The 19,886-nt window shown below is 47.9% G+C and overlaps 1 protein-coding gene across 1 annotated transcript in view; it reads left to right on the top strand.

The window, feature by feature from the left end:
- Window positions 1–4,953: 4,953 nt before the first annotated feature.
- The window catches only part of LOC147722242 (C-C chemokine receptor type 4-like), a 29,194-nt gene continuing 14,261 nt past the window's right edge, over window positions 4,954–19,886 (top strand). The window contains exon 1 of the mRNA XM_086966817.1: window positions 4,954–5,012. The gene's annotated coding sequence lies outside the window, so the exon portion shown is untranslated. The remainder of the gene's footprint in view (window positions 5,013–19,886) is intronic.

Below are 19,886 nucleotides of genomic sequence, written 5' to 3'. Positions count from 1 at the left end.
GTTCTTGTTCTTGAATCCTGATTCATAGTAACCGCACTAAAATACGATATAGTGCTAATGATCATTGATAAAATTCCCCTTAGGGATGGTACATTTAGATGATTTTGGTTGTGTGGAGTCACATTTGCTTTTTTAGTGTCACGGACGATAGAGGTATATAAATAAAACATAGAGGGTGAACAATCCACCATGGAAATTAATATTTTGGTGTATTTTGTTCTCCTTCTAGAGCAGTGCCTGCTTTCTCCTGAGCTGTTGCCAGGTGGGGTGAGGTATTTCCTCCATACTTTTGAGCTAAGGCTCGGTGGACAAGTGCCCACTATGAGGGCTAGTCGGACAAACTAATTATGGTTGCATAGACTGTTGACAGGACATATATGCTGTATTCCAAGACTTTTTTTATTTTTCTTTGTACCGCCTATATCTTTTATAGATTTTTCAAAAGATACGAGGATTGTGAGCTGTGAGAACCAAGCTGCGAAGTTGTATCGTTCCACAGTGTATCCTTTATGGTAATATTTCACATTTGTGTATTTCACTTCACGTTGCCGTAGCATCAATATTAATTAGGTCCTGAAGAAAGCATCAGGTGGACTTTTGCCTGTACATGCTGAAACATGTTGACCGATTGATCAGTTATGGACAGCTATCTGTTGAAACTGTTCTTTTGCACGGTTTTTAACCTTTGACCGTATCAGACAATAATAAATTTGGGGTCTGATTATGCCTCAATTTTACATTTCACACCACTAATTGCACTGCATTTCCCATACACTCTATTAACATACTTGCTCACATCTGTATTGACATCTAAAAACATGCTTGGGCTCCTTCATCATTAGGGTGGAGTTGAAGCCCTATTAAAGTAGACCCAGATGATGAAGCATGTCACCTGGAATGGTGAGTGATGGGAATCCATACAATTTTTGTATATTCCATTAGAGTCTTGGATTTAGAGTATTTGTGTTCCTGATCACTAGATCTCGGGATATTTGTTGGTAGTTGTTGCCCATCCATGTTCTATGGCTCCCATGTAGCTATTAAAGCGATGAGCGGTTTCCTCCACATTTTTCGAGACAGCCACCACAATTTGAGTGCCATCGGCATAGGCCGCTGAGGCGAAACCAAAAGAGCGAATCAGTTTTGTCAGGGGAGCAATGTAAATGTTGAACAGCGTGGGGCTTAACGAGAAACCATGGGGAACCCCACAAGGCAGTTAAACAGCCATGGAGTTGAAATCCCCCAGAACGACTGTCTGTTCTCGCTTCAAAAGAAATGAGTATAGCAGTTTGAGAGCAGAGCCTCCAACACTGATTTCTTCCAGTCGATCCAACAGGACCTCGCGGTATACTGTGTCAAAGGCTGCTGATAGATCTAGCAGGATCATTGTCACCTTCCCTCCGTTGTCAAGTCCTCTTCACAATTCCTCTGCAGCAACAAAAAGATCAGATTCTGTCCTATGGTTTGGCCTGCACCCGAATTGTGGGGCGTCTAGGATTTCGGTCTCCTCTAAAAATTTGCAGAGAGTAGTGTTCAGATGTTTTTAGAAGATCTTGGCAGCAAAGGGTAGCCTAGATATAGGTCGGTGGTTCTTTACCTCCTTTGTATCGAGTGATTCTGAGATGGAAACTGAAGGCCTACTAATGGTGCTTACATTGCCGTAAATTTCCCTCCACTTTCATTTAAAAAAAGTCTGCTAATTGATCGGGGTTTGGATTGGGTATTATATTACTATTTGTTCAAGGACAGGAGAGAAACTGAACTATCTTAAAGAGTTCTGTAGAGCAGTTCTTAGCTGACTCAATCTTTTTTGGGAAGTATTTCGTTTTCTCTTAACCCCTTCCCTGCTCATGACGAGCTCAGCTCGTCCTGCAGTACACTGGTCGTGTGCTTATGACGAGCTGAGCTCGTCATGATCCATGGAGTATTACAATTTCCAGCACAGGAGGGGAATTCCTTCAGCAGCCATGTGGCTGTTTATAATCCTCTGTTTATAACCTCAAAAATATTCATTATATCTTGTCTTTTCTTCCCTCATATCATTTTTCCTGTCTTCTACATTTTTGTTTTTGTTCCTTAAACTGAGGGGAGAACTAGGGGGCAAAGATCTGTTTCTGTGATTTTTCATAGATTTGACCAACGCTAGCTTGGTAACAGCGGTCCTTAGCCAGTCGGACTATGCCTCAGCTGTTAGTTTAGAAACATTCATGGATAGAGGGCTGGATCTATCTAACATATCAGTCAGGTCTGTTTTATTAATTTTGTTCCATGCCTGAACTTTTTTATGTTAGGCATCACTATTCAGAACGTTAGTGGCAGATCAGACTCTAAGCTAAACATGACAGCTTTGTGGTCAGATCAAGTGATAGGTAGGATCTCATCGACTTTTAGGTCTGATCTGTTTGAAAAAATACCATCCAGGGTATGACCTGCTCTATGAGTAGTGGAAATAACCGGCTAAGAGAGATTAAAACCATGTAAAATGTCTATCAGTTGTTCGGTAACCTTGTTACTGCTATTTTCTACATTAAACTTACATAAAATAGTAAAATTAGAATAGTGCATGCAGGATTCCAGAATTACTCCTAAACCTTCTAAAAGCACGATTTGGGTGCAGGTGGTCTATAGATTTGGAGGTAAATAGCTTAGTTTCACAATTATTTATTAAAGTGGGTTCGCCTATAGCTTCAATGTGGTCAAAATAGACTACTGCTAGGCTGCCCCCTCGCTTACTTGATTTATCAAGCCAAGTGTTAGCAAACCCTGCAGGTAAAGTGTCAACCAGGTCTGGCTTGGAAGTTTCATCCACCCAAGTCTCAGTTAGGAAAGTTATGTCTGACGTGAGCATGTCCAAATGGTTGAAAAACTCAAACTTATGTTTAATAAGCGAACATGGATATACCAGTGTGCAATTTAGTGCTTAATTTGAGTCGGTGGTTTCTGGTGCTCAGCATGGGCACTTAATCATCAACACCGGCACATTTCATGAGCACCAGCTAATGACACACTCATTTATGGGAGGTACATGGAGATTAAGTGATTTGCCCAAAATCAAAGGATGTTGAGCCGACCCAGAGACTCAAACCTGGATCCACAGAGCCAAAGTCAGCAGCTCTGGTCATTGCACCACATCCTCCCACCACTTTCATGGTTAGCAGTTGGTTCTGTTTTAGGCAGCGTTAACAGGAGAAATGGGCTGGTGCAAGCTGCCTCCTGACGAGAGCCTCAGCACTTATTTGTTTTTTACAAATTAATCACTGTTGCAATTCAAATTAGAGGTGCTCTCCCCCACTTCCTCCGCAAGTCAAGGGACTGAGGAACCCACCATCTTACCTTCCAAACACTTTTTTCTACCTGGTTCATGCAATTACACTGCTGCAGCACAATTGATCCCCGGCCTGACTCAAGTTAACCGCATTACAATGCGGAAGCTTACCCCTGTTTAGCTGCAGCAGCATCTCCCTGGAGAACGTTTGGGAGACGGTTTGATAAGGGGCCCTGGCAAGATCTTGGCGCAGATGGGCTAGCCTTAGGCACGCCAGTTGTGCACCCGCTGCGTGCATCCACATTGCCGCGCTCATTTATAGGCAGCCTGGGACAAAGACTAGAATATCAACCTTGCCGTCCAGCTACCTCCAGCTCTGAACACGGCCCGCAGGGTACAATACAATGTACAGCTTTCCCTGTGCTCCAGGTGTGCACTGTGTAAAATATCAGCAAATTAAAAATATTTCAAGTGGAATTAAAATATTCAAAGAGAGATTCACCCAAGCAAGCAACACCCTCATTCGATCAGTGCAAATGACTTGGATTGTGGATGGGGTGTATGGAACTGCTGGCCATGGTAAGCTTTTTGTACCCTGTCCTGAGGGCACAATGTTTTCACTGGTTGTATGTTTCACACTGTTTTACAGTGGTTTCACAATGCTTCACTGGTGACAAGGATGGGATGAGTGTAAAGTCACCTCTACTTGTCATGAGGCCTGTATTGACATCGCCCTGGAACAGGTTTCAACTGGACTAGATTAACAGCAACTGGTGTCTTGCCCACACTGAAAACTCGTGGTGATGATAGCCATTCACCCGGAATGGACAGATAACAGTTCCATTTGAAACATATGAAAGTTTATTTTCATCTAGTTTGGGTTAAAAGGCTGGAAACAACACTGGCAAAAATATCCTTTTACTTTGCACTTGCTGAGCATATGGCTGAGTCTAAGCTGAAGTGGCATCTTGGTCAAAAAATGATGGACTGGGATATGGTTCGAACAACTACCAGTGGCTAAGATTAATTTAAGCTCTCCGCCCATCACTTTTTAAAATATTTCTTATTCTCCTATTAAAGACATGTCAAATGCCACTTTGAATGCAGCCTGCAAAGTCACTCTTCCGTAGACTAACATAGCTCCTGGATCCTTTCTCTTCCAAAATGTCTTTTCTTTTGATGAACTTGTGGAGAGAACAGCAATTTATAGACTTTCTCAGGCCAATGAACCCAAGACACAGACCTCCAACAATGCCCCTCTCTTTTGTAAGGGGAGGTGCCCAGTCTATCTGGAGCCATCGTCAGATTTTAAAATACCTTTTGCGCTCAGTACCTCTGTTTTACATTTCATTTTGCCTGGTTTTGTGGTTCCTTCTCACGAGTGGCTTTGCAGTGCTCAGGGCTGCAATTCATAGCCTCTCTACAATCATAGGAAACTTTGCTTAAAATAACACTTTTCTGTATTTGTTTTAACTTTAAATTAAAGTCGAGGTTCCTATTGGGTACATTCTGTTTTGGAAACGTATTATACCTTTTCTAGACATTTACTAAATTAGAAAAGGAACCGACCTTGGCTTAAAGAGAAGGAAATGAAAACACGACAGTAAAGTTGTGCTAACATCCAGTTTCATAGAAAAAAGGGATACGCTTTTGCTGACACACACATTAAAGAAGAAATGGGTGTCAGGCTGCTGTCAGAGAAGGGCTGCAGATCAAGAAGCTCTGACAATCAACAATTTCTGAATCTGTAGGTAATGTATGTTTCTTACCCATTTACCTTACAAAATACTGAATTTATAGTGTTACTAATTAGCTAACAGGACGCTACTATGCAATCTATTTGTGATAATTGTCTTTCAGAATAACACTTTGTATCTTATAATAATGCTAGTGAACGATTTATTTGTTCAGCTTTCAAGTAAAAAATTCACATCTTGATGGGTGAAGTGAGCATTTAATCTATAAATTAATCTATAACAATTAGCAGCATCATGCTGCATACTATAGCAAGTTATTACTACAGGTCTTTGAGACTAATATGATAAATTCCTACATTACAAAAATAAGTATATGCTGGCAGTACAAATCCTGAGAAGTATATGGTTCCAGTGAAAATCCTATCTAGGCAGGGCACACTGGCCTCAGCACCAAGGAGTGAAACTGTGCCTCCCAAAATGCAGACTGTTTGTGTGCCAGTGCAGTCAATGATACCAGAGCAGGCCAGTCTTTGTACAGATGGTGCTGTGTTTTCTCTTTCACGTGACAGAGCAACACATTTGGACCATGTACTGTGTTACATAAATCTTAGTAGATCGTTGCCCAAGTGTGTCTAGTGTTCAGTCTCAATGTTGTGACCAGTGTTTTTTCTTGGGTAGTGGCAATTTACTGGACAAGTGTGCAAATAGCAGTAAAACATACAGCCAGATTCATGAAAGAGCCGTTTTGCGAGTCCTTAATAGCGATTATTAAGGAATAGCTATTAAAGACTTGCAAAACGGGATTCATGTAGGAATCGCTAAATAAATTGCGATTCCTACACATTCCTTATTTGCGATTAGCAAATTGCTAATCGCAAATAAAGAATAACTCCCCATTCATTCCTATGGGCCTAAAGGCCTAAAGGCCCATAGAAATGAATGGGGAGTATTCCTTATTTGCGATTAGCTATTTGCTAATCGCAAATAAGATAGCGATTTCAAGGGTGCCATGGCACCCCTGAAATGCAAATTTACCCAGGTGTTGCGCACACACATGTCCAAAGGGCACGTGTGTGTGTAACATGCAACAGATAAAAATGCACTAAAGTGCATTTTTCTATTTTTTCGCTATTTACCACGAAGTCAGACTTCGTGGTAAATAGTGGCCAAATATTGCGAATTTGCAATTTAAAATGTGTTAATGAATTGCATTTAAGGAATCTCTAATAGAGATTCCTTAAATGCTATTCCTCGCAAATATGCGATTTCGCAAATAGCGATTTTTGCATTTGGGATGATGAATCCCAAATGCAAAAATTGCGCTCGCAAAGGGCCAGATTCTCAGAATCTGGCCCTTTGCGAGCGCAATTTCCTTTCATGAATCTGGCTGATCATTTTTTACTCGGCCGCTGGCTAAACAGCAGAAATTCTGAACTGGTCAGTTGGTGGCCATGCAAATAGTAGAAAAATGTCACCATTTACCAAGCCACTGGTTAAATAGTAGAGATTCTGCACTGTCCGGCTAGCAGCCATGCAAATAGTATGAAAACTTAAATATTTACCCGGCTGCTTACTAAATAGTAGAGATTTTGTGCTGTCTGGCAGCCCTGCAAATAGCAGAAACATTTCACTATTTACCTGTCCACTGGATCAAAAGTAGAGATTTTGTACTGTTTGTCTGGCAGCCATGCCAATAGTAGAAAAACTTCAATATTTGCCCGGTTGCAGTCGAAATAGTAGAAATTTGACACTTTTTGGCCGGTAGTTTTTAGAACACTCCCCGCCTGCCTCCCCACCCCAAGACTGTCAACATCTTTTCCTTATGGGATCCTTCCCCTTTGCTAATTAGTTACCATCCCAACTCAGGGGTCGTTAGCTCATCAGTGGTTTGACACAACAATTGCAGTCTAAAAAAATCAATAAATTCCTTTCCAAATTGGAAAGGAGAATGAGAAAACCCCTTTCATGAACCCTCCTCTTTGCAATTCAGAAACAATCGCAAAAGTCTTTTTACAAGTTTAAAGAAATTTGAAACTCATAAAAAGGGTTTTGTAGATAAAGTCAAGTACTTTTGTGCTCACAAACCTTGTGATTTTGCAACTAGACCCTTAGTGCTAAAACTGGCTTAGATGCAGGCACTAACTTATAGTTCGAAATGTCCCAGATGTTTGAATGTTATTTTGACAGACCTAACACAGAATGCCACTTTATTACACCATGGGCCAAAACATAGCGACTCGGGAGGCCCTTTTTGGAGCTAGGTGAGAGAACAAGCACAAAAACAGCAAAGTGCCACAAACTACGCTACAAACAGGTGGGTCTTCAACAGCTTTCGAAACTTGGTATCAGAACACTCCAACCTTAGAGGGATCGGGAGTCTGTTCCAATTCCGAGCAACTATGTTATATGTTATATGCTGTTTTATAACGCGCTCAATTACTACCGGAGTATCCTGGCGCGAATAGACCGCTGGGGAACCTGTCCTGGCTTTCCCTATGAGATGGTCCCTACTGGGTATCTCCAAGGTGAAACCAGGCATCCCCGGCATATGTGGGGGGCCGTTGTGGAGATGACCGAGTGTGATCCCTGGTTAGAGTAGGCACCGAGGTGAGAATTATCGAGTCCGCTGACCCTGGTCCACAACCCTGCCACGTCGGGAATTGAACCCTGGTCCCGGGCCGTCCTCTGCTCCCGGGTCTGCCACCTCTAACCAGTGAGCCACACCACTCCATCTAGCCAGCTAGACACCGGAAGGAACGACCACCCATCTTAGCCTTCTTTATTTTTGGAACAGCCAGCTGCCCCATCCCGCTGGTTCTGAGACATCTACTAGGAGCGTACTTGGTGACTAAATCTGTTAAATATGCCGGGCCCTTGTCCAGTGTTTTGAACAGTACTCTTTTCTTGACAGGGAGACAATGCAACAAGCGTAGTGCCTTTTTAGAAGGCGCTCTCCTGGGCTGCATAAGGGTCAGCCTAGCGGCGGCATTCTGCAGAACTTGCAGCCTACCAAGGCCCTTAGCAGTGGCCCCCAGATAGAGTACATTCCCATAATCTAGGCGGGACATGATTAATGCGTGTATCAACGTCTTCCTAGCCCCTAATGGGAGAAGATCCAGCGTTTTGTGTTGTTTTGTTAATACGCCAAAACATTTCCCCACAACTTGACGAATGTGACCCTCATAGGAGAGAGTAGGATCCACCCAAATCCCCACATTTTTTGCCTCAGTGCAAGGGGTGGGAGTAGGACCCAAACTCGAAGGCCACCATTCCGAGGTCCAGCTGGAGTTGTTGCCTCCCACCACAAGCACCTCCGTCTTGGTTCCGTTCAGTTTCAGGCAGTTCTTATCCATCCAGGAGGCAAGCTCCTGCATGCATGCTCTGAAATTGGAAGCCGCCACTCCAGGTGCCTGTGATAGGGAAATCAATAGCTGGGTATCATAAGATCATGAATACTTAATTACTGTGCACAAATGTTTCAACATGCCCTGATTTAGTAATTTTTAGTAAAAAAAATTCTGGTAATGGCAGCCTAAATCCTGTATTTCCAGCCACGGTTTATTTTCATCCGGTGACTGTGTCTTATGTAGCATTACATAAGACAAAGCAGCGAAAATTATCAGTGGCCTCACTTACAGGCAGAACTTTCCATGCATGTCAGTGCTATTGATTTGTTTGCTTTATACACGTAAACCCCCGCTTCTTCTCTGTGAAAATTATCTCTAGTGCAGTTAATGTTCAAAGTTTGCCTGCACTGAGATTGCGCCACCTCTGTCTTGAGGCTCCCTTTCCTGATTCAAGATGGCAATGGAAAATTAGTGGCAAAAAGTTGTTTGCACCAAGGTGCCACCGTAAGTACCAGGAAAGCAGAAGGTATAGGAGGGGTAGGCGCGAAAGAGAGCTTGCTGTGCCTGGTAAGCAGTGGGGCACGTGAGATGTCAGACATGCACCTCTCCATCCAGAGACTGAGACCCGCAGTGGGGAGGGGGGCGCCACCTACTTGGTGAGTGTTTGGGTCTCTGATGGTACCCTGTGCCTCTCACCCCTCTTTTTACTCTGTTCCCATGCTCACTTTACCCTTTGTGCCCTTCTCACCCGACCCATCTCTGGCTGACCAGCTGTCTATACCCCTCCCCCTGTGGATGTTGTCACCCTCTCCTCCTGTGCCCTCCTGTCTTTGCACTACTCTTCTGCCGGGCCACTCTCCCTATCTGCCCTTCTGTCTGTACTCTTACCCGCAAGGCCCTCATTAGCCCTGGTTGCACCTCTTCTACTGCCTGTGCCACCCCTTCCCTTTAAATACTGAAGCCCCAATATCTCTATAGGCCCCCTGCTGCTGGTGTCACCAGTGCTCTTAATCCCGCCCTGGCATTTGCATCCTTTCTGAACAGCACTGCTACAAGTGGGTCACTCTCCTACCTGCAGGATCTTCCTACCCACGTCCTCTCCTCACACCACCCTACTTTGTCCCTTACCCTCCATCTGGCCTGTCCCACCTTTCTCCCTCTCTGCCACTCTGATCTCACCCCATCTTCCCCAAGTCTTTTCTTCCAGGATCACTGCCCCGTCCTGCCTGTCCAAACCACACATACCGCATTGCTTTGTGTCCTCCTATCTAACTAACACCTCAATGGTCATGTTCCTTGTACGACCCTCACTCTTGCCTATACAGCCATCCTTTCCCATATCACCCTGCTTTTATGTCCCTCAGCATCTATCATCGCTCTTTACTGTTCACCTTCCTGCCTACACCACCACCCCTCCAGCTTCACTACCTGACCATGGCCAGCTACCTGTGCACTCTCCTGCTGGTCTATACCACCTTCCATGGCCATTTCACTCTCCTCACATAGCCACCCTCACTTCTGTACCACCGCCCTCCTTCCAGTCTGTTCCATTTATGTTCCCTCGATACCACCCTCCTCGTAGTACCTTCACCCCATAGTGCTTGTGCCAGCCTTCATAACCACTATATACCCCCGCCTCTTCCTTGTGCCATCCTTCATTCATACTAAACGTCCATCTCTTACTTGTGCCACCGTTTTTGGCAATATGACATTGCTGTACCCTGCCTGGACCCCCCTTCAACCTGTCATTCCACCCAGCCATCCATCATTCCCTCTGTGACCTTGCACCCATACCTTGTACCAACTTTCATCACTCTCGACCGCCATATTCGCTATTTCAACACCTCCCTCTGCCATCCCTGATCCACCCTGATGATTTTAAAACAGTCCGGGATAGCCATCTTAATCACTGTATGAGAGCTCTCAGATAACCAAGTTTCGGTGAGGAAGAGCAAATAAAGAAGCTAATCATTGAGTAAATCAAAGATGTCCTGTGTATGCTTGGACTCAGTGCGGGCATCAATCAGGGCCGACTTGAACTTGTGTTTATATTATCTCGCATGAGGCTGCCTTCTAGCTTGAGGCGAACACGTAAATCCAGGAGCTAGCCTGAAATTGCATTTGCTACATTCCCTCCCATGGTTCCCCACCACATTCCAGCTGCAATTCCCTGTGCAGTTAGTGGGATCTAAAATTAAAAGCTCCTTCCTACTGTACATAAGTGGGGGACACTTACTGTTTATTGTGCCACGGGCTGAATGGCTGGCGCTGGCTGCTTTTCGGACACTGACGGGCCCAGACTAGATTGCCTTAGGTGTGCTCATTGCATTCGTCCGTTGCGTGTCTGCGCAGCGTGTGCTTTTATTAGCATTTCCCCCTTGGTGACAAGAGCACGCGCAAACTCAAGAGGGCATCTCTACGCGTCACAACCAGGAAGACTATCTTAAGCCCATGCAATGCTTGCTCGCTACCCAGGAAATCCTGAGCACAACAAATTCAAAACAAATTCATCTGCCAATATTAAAAAGAGCAAAGGGGGCAGAGTAATGCATTGACGTACCAACAGAAACAATCACCAGGCATAAAGATTAAAAGAAGTAAGACAGAATAAGACCAAATAAACAGTTAAAAACGATCGTTACTTAAAAGAAGTAGTTGATGAAACAAAGGATAACCACTCAAGGGAGCACGTATAGGATCTAGAATAGCTCAGTTTCAAGTGCTTTCCTGGAGTTTCTGTAGTCAGGACAAGTTCAGACAGAGAAAGGCAAATTATTCCAGAAGGTGAGATCCAAATAAGAGTAGGCTCTGCAACCACATCTAGATCGTCGAATGTGTGGTATCACAAAAAGCTCTTTATCACTGGAACGCAGATTCCTAGTGGAATGATAGCGCTTGAGCTTCTGACAGAGGTATTAGGACTCTTTTTTTTAAAACCAATTCTTTTCTCTACTGGCAACTAGTGTAAGGGTTGTAGAAGAGGAGTCAAGGGAGTTCTGGGAGGCTAGTTACAGGTCAGCAATGCAGCCGTGTTTTGCACAACTTGTAGTTTGGCTATTAGAGTATTGTTGATGGAAGACAGAAACGTGTTTCCATATTCCAGCCCACTAACCACAAGAGCCTGTACAGAGGTCTTTCTGGCTGTCAGAGGAAGGCAGGGCTTTCTTTAGTAGGCATAATATGAAAAAGCAAGTGCCTGTGGTAGATAGAACCTGCTCCCTATTTCATTCCTGGCCTACCTTAACTCTGAGGTTTTTTGCTACCTTACTGGGAGTGAGGGCATTGTCTAGCTCCAAGGGACACCAATCTGGGATCCACAGGTCTTGGACTTTCGCAACCAAAATAATCTCAGTTTTCCCTGGATCCAGCTGGAGAAAGTTATCTGACATCCAGCCTGCAATCGCCTTCATACCAGCCATGAAGCATACCTTCACTTTGTCAATATCTCCATCGAAGGAAATAACAAACTGTGTATCTTCCACATAGGACACAATATCAAACCTGTATGCTCTAATAAGTTTGGTTAAGGGTGCCACATAAATATTAAACAATGTAGGGTTCAAACATGACCCCTGAGGTACTCCTTTATCAACCCACCTAGGCCTGGGTTTAAAGGACCCCAGTGAGATGCACTGCTTTCTATCTTTCAGGAAGTCCTGAAACCAAGCCAGGGCAGACCCCGTAATCCCAATCTCTTGTAGTCTTAGAAGTAGCTTGGCATGGGACACTGTATCTAATGCAGCAGATAGGTCTGAGAGCACGATCGTGGCTGGGATGTCGGCAACCAGTGATCACCTAATGATTTCAGTTATGGCAACCAAAGCCAATTCTGTGCTATGGTGGACTCTAAAACCTGATTGTGAAGTGTCCAAGATCTGGTTGACTTCAAGATATGTAGTCAGCTGTTTGTTGATTAAACTTCAAGCATCTTACCTAAAAGATGGAGTAGAGAGATCTGTCTGCAATTCGAGAGGATTAATGGATCCACTTACATCTTTTTTTGAATTGGTGTAATATGTGCTCATTCCCATGCTGGAAGGATATCTAATTCTATCAAAGTGTTGAATAAGAATCTTACACCAGGGGCAAGCTGGCAAGCCAGAGGGCTATAATCTTGGGCGGACAAAGATTTGTTGGGGATCCACATTTCTCTTTAAAGCATGTGCTGAATTTGCTCCAGTGTAAAGGTTTGGAAACTGTCTAGCCTATAATACCTGGATTTAGGGAAGGGGCTGTTGTTGTACTTCACTCTCAATTGGTGTGTGATATTCAAAAATGTTTGATAGATTAAATTGATCTTCTCCTCGAAGTAATCAGCAAGAGAGTTGCATAATTCCTGTGATGCTAAAATTGGCTGTGTACAAGCAGGAGGATCGATACATTCCTTAAGAGTTTTAAACAATTGTTTAAAGGATTTGCCCGCCTGATAAATTTGCTTGCTAATATACAATTTACATGCCTTTTTGATATTTTGATGGCATAGAGAGAGAGACGCCTTAAAAGTATCTTTCAGGGGACGTGGCTAGCAGCCGATGATGGCGGCAGCCTAGAAGGAGAGCTCCGTGACTGAGGCGGCTCCCAGTTAAATCCGCACACCTATCCGTTAACAAAACTTCCCAGGCGGGAAGGCAGCGAAGCCCAGGACCAGGCGGCGGCAGTTCGAAATCGCTGGACCTCAATCCGAGGTCGGGATCCACAGTTATTGTCAGCGCCCCGAGCGGGCCTGTGGGCGACATCCGGACCGGGAGGCACAGTGAGCAGCACACCGACAGGAAGTGGCCTGGGTCAGGCAGCCATCCGCCGGAAACACCCGACCACGGAGAGCGACGGGGTGGACTGAGACCGAGCCTTCCAGCCTCCATCACCGGACCGCGGGGAGCCGACTTGCCTGACAGGAGACTCGGCTGAGGTGAGGGGGACGCCCGGTGAGGACGGAATCCGGCGCCCAAAGCGACGACGGGGAGAGCTGACGCCGCCATCTTCAGCAGCGGCGGCCAGAGCGCAGAGTCGGGCAGCGAAGGAACCGCGCTGCCTCAGTGTCTGCACGGCGGCCCCCCCATGGCCGATCGGAGCGCCTGGCAAGGCGAACCAGACCCGAGAGCACCCCCGCCCAAGAACCAGCGGAGCATTTGCACAGGGCACCCGTCCACACAGCGGAAGGACCTATCTGGGAACAACCCGGGCCCCCCATCTTCATCAGGGGAACCGAACACGAAGCCCCGGCGAGTCAGGGACGCTGTACGCGGTGCTGGAAGGGAACAGAGTGAGTCCACCAGGGCGGCGACAATCGGTTGCGCGCCCCGCTAATGAATCCGTGACCCGGCAGGCCACCGCAAACCGGAGGCCCGTTCAATTCCGCAGACTTACTGAGACACCTCACGGGGGCCACTCTTATCCCCATAACCACTGCGGGGGCCCGGGGACGACCCCCCGGTAGACGGCGGAGGGAGGTAGCTTGGCCCAGGCGAATCCAGGATGGCTGGCAAGGGGCATAAAGGCGGGGCGTCACAATCACGCCTGGACCGCTTTGCCTATGACAAACCCGGCTCCCCCTCCCCCTCACAGGACGCCAAAGCACAAGCGAACAAGACAACCGAAGTGGCCGGAGGCAAGAAGGCGACCATTGATGACGTCATGCGGGCCCTCACGCAAGTACAGGCCACGGTGGGGTCGATCTCGGCCGAGATCACACTAATAAGGGCGGACTTCCATAAAATGACGGAGAAGGTGAACAATATGGAGGTTGTGACCAAGTCCCTGGTCGAGGACGTCTCGGAACTCCAGATCAGTATGGAACGCATCTCGAAGGAGAACAAAGAACTACGCGACAAGCTCGATGACCAGGAAGGACGCTCGAGGCGGAACAACATCCGTATTATTGGTGTGCCGGAATCGGAAGACACGAGGGCGATGGACCTATATGTGGAGAGCTTGATCAAAGACACCCTGAAGCCCAAAGGACTATCCGCCTTTTTCACAGTCGAAAGGGCGCACCGGGTACCGGGGGGACGCCACAAGACAGGAGCTAACCCCAGGCCGATCATAGCGAGGCTCTTCAATTTCAGGGATCGGGACGCCATCTTACAAGCGGCAAGGAACTCGCCCCCCATTAAGATCCAGAATGCGACGCTGGCATTCTTTCCTGATTACACGGCCGAGGTGGCGCGGAGGAGGCGAACCTTTTTTGAGGTCAAAAAAGAACTCAGAGCCAGAGAAATCCCGTACTCGATGCTCTTCCCGGCCAAGCTTCGGGTCGTAGCGGACAACAAGACTTGGTTTTTTGAATCCCCAGAGGTGGCGCAGGATTGGCTGGAGGGTTGGAGAGCGGCGGGCCCTCGTCGCTCAAATAGACAGAACAAACACCGTACAGCTGGCTCCCGACAGGGCTCACACGCCAACGACGAAGATGCAGAGATACATTCCCCTTTATCCGACCGTCAGGAGGACAATGCAGACGGGGATCAATAAGTCGCAGCCACGGTCCGACTGAACGGAAGATGATGTGAACAGGCAACGCCGCCTTGGACACTGGGCGGAAAGGCCTCCGCAGCTGAAGAAGGGGGCCGCTGGCCACGGAGAAACCTTCACCCCAGCGAGCAAGTACTATGTTATGGGGCGGGATCAGGCACTCTGCTGAGTTGGGGGGGCGGGCAGTTCTGAGTCCGTTGAGCAGGGGGGCAGGGAGGGGGGGGAGTTGGGGGTAGAAGGGGGTTTTGGTTTTTAGTTTCTACGCAGGGGCAGGATAGCTACAATGGGGCACACGAATATAGGAGGGTATTGTCACAATGCAACACACAGGGTCACTGCACAGACCTCCTGGTCGTCCACGAGCGTAAATTCACAGGCCGTACACTCACACGGGATGGGGGAGGACACTAATGTAGGGCAGACGTCCCCGCTACACCTCATGTCCTGGAACGTAAGGGGCCTAGGCGACAAGATTAAACGTGGGTTGGTCCTGCAGAATATAAAGAGGTTACACCCCGCCCTGGTCCTACTGCAAGAGACACACCTCACCGGCACAGCTACGAAGGCCCTAGACAGAAAAGGCTATAGCATGATAGTTCACTCTGGATTCACAAAGGGGTCCCGAGGCTCCGGGATATGGATTCATCGCTCATCGAGGTTCATAGTCCAATCAACGGCAACAGACACACAGGGGCGTTTTGCAGCGATACACGGCCAGTGGGAGGGGAAGCCACTGAACGTGGTCTCGGTCTACATCCCACCAGCGCTACACACCATAGCTTTCCCGGAACTAGGGAAATTCTTGTTAGATCTCCCTGAAGGGGATCTTGTTGTGGGGGGGGATTTCAATGTGGTGGCACAGGACTCCCTAGACCGCCACCCGACGCGCACGCGAACACCAGGGCCCTCCAAATTGCACGACTTCATGGAAGCGCAAGGGTTGGTGGATGTGTGGAGGCGACTACACCCAGATGATCGGCAATATACATACCATTCAACAGTTCACGACAGCCTGTCGCGGATAGACTATTTCCTGACGTTGGGGGGGGGGGTCTCCTCACTTTCACTGACTCCCAAATTAGGCCGAGGGGGATCTCTGACCACTCCCCGCTTACACTGACTCTGTCCAGTCAGGAGAAAACCCGCAGACGACTTTACCCTATTTACCCGGGTTACCTTAGAGAACCGGGCGTAACCAGGGCCTTGAGGAAAAGCACACGGTCTTATCTTGCAGAGAACGTGGGGTCGGTGGAGTCGCCTACTGTTCTGTGGGAGGCCTACAAGACAGTCCTCCGCGGACAGGCGATCTCGGTGATCGCACAGCATAGACGCACACAACGTCAGGAGCTAACGGACCTAGAGGAACAACTAGATAAGGCAACACGAGAGCACGAGGGGAACCCGTCTGGAGACACCCAGCACACACTCCGACTGGCCCAGCAGAGTCACACCGACTTTCTGCGCCGCAGAGTGCGAGACAATATGTCCGCAACGGCGAGCAGGGTGTACGACATAGGCGATAAGGCTGGGAAGCTCCTGGCATGGTTGGAAAGGGCGCGGGGAGGCCAGCGAGCGATATTGCAACTGAGGGACTCTAAGGGTGAGGTACACACCAGTCCGGCACACATAGTGGAACTCCTAGCAGACCATTTCCACTCCGTATACTCCCCTGACTATGAGGTCACACGGGAAATGGCAGAAAGCTCCCTTGTGGGAGTGCCGACCCGCACTCTCTCCCCAGACCAACGGGACGAGCTTGACTCCGACCTGACGGAGGAAGAAATACGGACAGCCATAGCAGCAATACACCCCGGGAAAGCACTGGGCCCCAATGGTGTGCCAATAGAATGGTACAAACTCATGTCCGAGACACTGTCCGCACCATTGCTCGATATGTTTCAGGAGTGCCGGGAACGGGGACGACTGCCCCCTGATCAACGCACGGCCACGATAGTCACAATACCTAAGCCCGGCAAACCCCCTGAGGAGTGCGAATCCTATCGCCCGATCTCCCTCCTTAACGCCGAGAGTAAAATCCTGGCGAAACTGTTGGCCACCAGGCTACTGCCCCATCTGGCGCACCTTATACACCCGGACCAATCGGGCTTTATGCCACACCGCAGTACGGCGCTGAATTTGCGACGGCTGCATGGGGTATTGGCCCGAGCCCCGCAGTTGGAGGAAGCGGCAGCGGTACTGTCGCTAGATGCCAAAATGGCATTTGATATGGTGGAGTGGCGCTATCTCTTTGCAGTCCTGGAACACATTGGTATCGGCCCAACGTTCATATCGTGGGTCAGACTGCTATACACCGAACCCATGGCAAGAGTAACCGCAAACGGACACATATCGAGGGAGTTTCCGTTGGCAAGGGGCACGAGACAGGGGTGCCCTCTCTCGCCACTGCTGTTCGCCTTAGTGTTAGAACCCTTGGCCACGATCCTCAGAACCACCCAGCTGCTGAAAGGTATACAATGGGAGGGTGGAGGCGAAGATAGGGTTTCCCTATACGCCGACGACATGCTCGTCTACCTCATGGACCTCACGAACAGTATCCCGGTCTTACTGGCACTATGTGAAAGCCACGGTACGGCATCGGGCTATAAACTCAATTGGTCCAAATCCGTGATCTATATGATAAAGGGCGACCTTCCAGTCTTGCCTGAAGATTGCCAATTACTCGTAGAACGCGTCGCCTTTAAATACCTAGGGATACGGATTACAAGGGAGCACTCGACCTTCCTTGACCTGAATCTTAAGCCCCAGCTGGACAAATTGAAGTCTGACGTGCGCCTTTGGAAAAATCTCCCCTTAACACTGCTAGGTAGAGTGGCACTCTTTAAGATGCTGGCGCTCCCTCGCTTCCTTTATGTTCTGGAAAACACGCCGGCAGTGGTCCCCGTGTCGTTCTTCCGCCACGTCTCGGCGCAACTGTCCACTCTTTTGTGGGGAGACAAACCGGCCCGGGTCGCACAGTTGAAACTAACCAGAGACTGGTATAGCGGTGGGATAGCCCTCCCCAACCTTGAACTATATTACTGGGCAGCTCACCTTAAGGTGATTAACCAATGGATCCACGCAGCGCAAGATGACCCAGCGTTCAGGGCAGATAGACACCAACTAGGCTTGTCCACCCTGCTGGCCCCACTCTATAACAGAGGGATGGTGAGGAAGTTAGAGGGGCCTACCAAACACACTGTAGCCTTATGGCGCAAAGCTCAGAGACGGCTGGGATGGGAGGGAGTGATCACCAGACTCACGCCACTATGGGACGCCAAGGCCCTCGGCAACCTGCGCAGCTCCAAGGGATTCGACCAATGGGATAACATTGGGATCTCCACGGTGGGCGATCTATGGACCAGAGAGGGTGTGCTCTCCTTCACGGCCCTAAGGGAACAATACAGCCTTGCGGAGACCGAAACATACAGGTACATACAAATCAGGCACGCACTCCTGTCGGTGCTAGAACCGGGTGCGACGCTTCCGGAATCGGCTCCGTTAGAGGACCGATTGCTTACTGACTACATGGAGGCCGGTGCAACCTCCCTCACTTACCGGAAACTCATGAATAACCTGCCGGACCCCCTGGGGAAGCTAAAGGAGTATTGGGAGGACGAGATAGGGGACCTAGATGAAGCAGACTGGAACGCAGCCCTGGCTTCGCCCAGGGAGGCGGGTATTTCCACTCGATTCAGACTGATCCAGTTCAAAGTGCTACACAGGGTCTACTACACCCGCACGACACTCTATAAAATACATAGAGCAGAACACCCACATTGCCTGAGGAACTGCGGGGAGGAGGGCACGCTATACCACACTTTATGGACATGTCCACATATACAGGATTACTGGCGGCGTGTCACGCGCACGATCGGTCAGACCCTCCAGAACCCGTTTGCACCGGACCCTAGGGTTTGTCTCCTGAATGTGTGGGGCCCAACAGATCTTTCATTGCATGCGAAGAGGTGGGTGGTCATAGGTGTGATGTTGGCAAAGCGTGACATCGCGAAAAACTGGGGGGCACAGGAAACACCGACACTGGCGCAATGGTGCAGAAATATGGATGTGATTATGCTGACCGAGCGGGCAGTATATCAGCAGAGACATAACCCTCGCAAATGGAACGGGATTTGGTCGCCCTGGAACACATATAGGGGAGACCTCTGTGAGCCCCTGCCCGAGGAGGAGGATGGGGACAGCTCAGAGGATGACGAAGGTCTGGATTGATGGGTGGGAGGGGGGAGTGAAATGTGGAGGCAGTGAATGTTACAGGGCCTTGGGAACCTGCCAGTAGATGAACTTACTGAAATGTATATCTGAGCCGAGACCTGATAATTGCATTTGGACACTCTGATGTTGATACAGACCAATGCTAAGAATCGTGGATTTAACCCTGAAAGTAGCAAGTTGAAGTTGGGGGGGTAAAATATAAAAAAGTTGCTCTAATGATTATGGCAGCTGAATGTTGACGCTGCGCCGTAGGTCTAATGTACGTTACTGTATACCATGTGAAGGCAACAACAAAAATAAAATATTTAAAAGTATCTTTCATCAGAGTCATAGCTGCGGCGTCAGCGTCTCTCTACTTTCTTGCAGAAAGCTTTCCCAGCCTAAAGCTTTGCATTATACCAGGGTACAAGAGGTCTAAGCGTAGTATTAGTGCGGGTCCAAAAGGAACAACACTATCAAAGGTAGAATTTAAAGCAGATTGAAATTCTACCAGCACAAGAGTAACTTCTAGGTCCTGTTTGGACTTGGGAAAGTCTCAGACAAAGAATATGACGAGACATGGTGCAATTGGCTCATAGCGCCTTTGCTGCAAGGATTGACTCACGGCACACTTTTCTTGATATCCAAAAGAGGACGGTGCACAAAAGAATAAAGTTCAACTGGTCTCCAGGAATCTTCAAAAATACTTTATTGTTCAAATTCTTTTAAAAAAGCCTCAGCATCAGCCAACGCATTTTGTTCCGGTGGAACTTCGTCAGGGCTCATATATAATATTGTAAGCTTTAAATATGGGGAGTCACTGGTCATGGTAGGCCACGATAATTCTAAAAGTGAAACATCTTCACCTAATCTCGGTGTAGACAATTGGGGAATCAAAAC

This window comes from Lissotriton vulgaris, chromosome 4_1 (genome assembly GCF_964263255.1).
Source record: "Lissotriton vulgaris chromosome 4_1, aLisVul1.2, whole genome shotgun sequence".
In the NCBI taxonomy this organism is placed as follows: domain Eukaryota; kingdom Metazoa; phylum Chordata; class Amphibia; order Caudata; family Salamandridae; genus Lissotriton; species Lissotriton vulgaris.
This window is presented reverse-complemented; position numbering and strand designations above follow the sequence as displayed.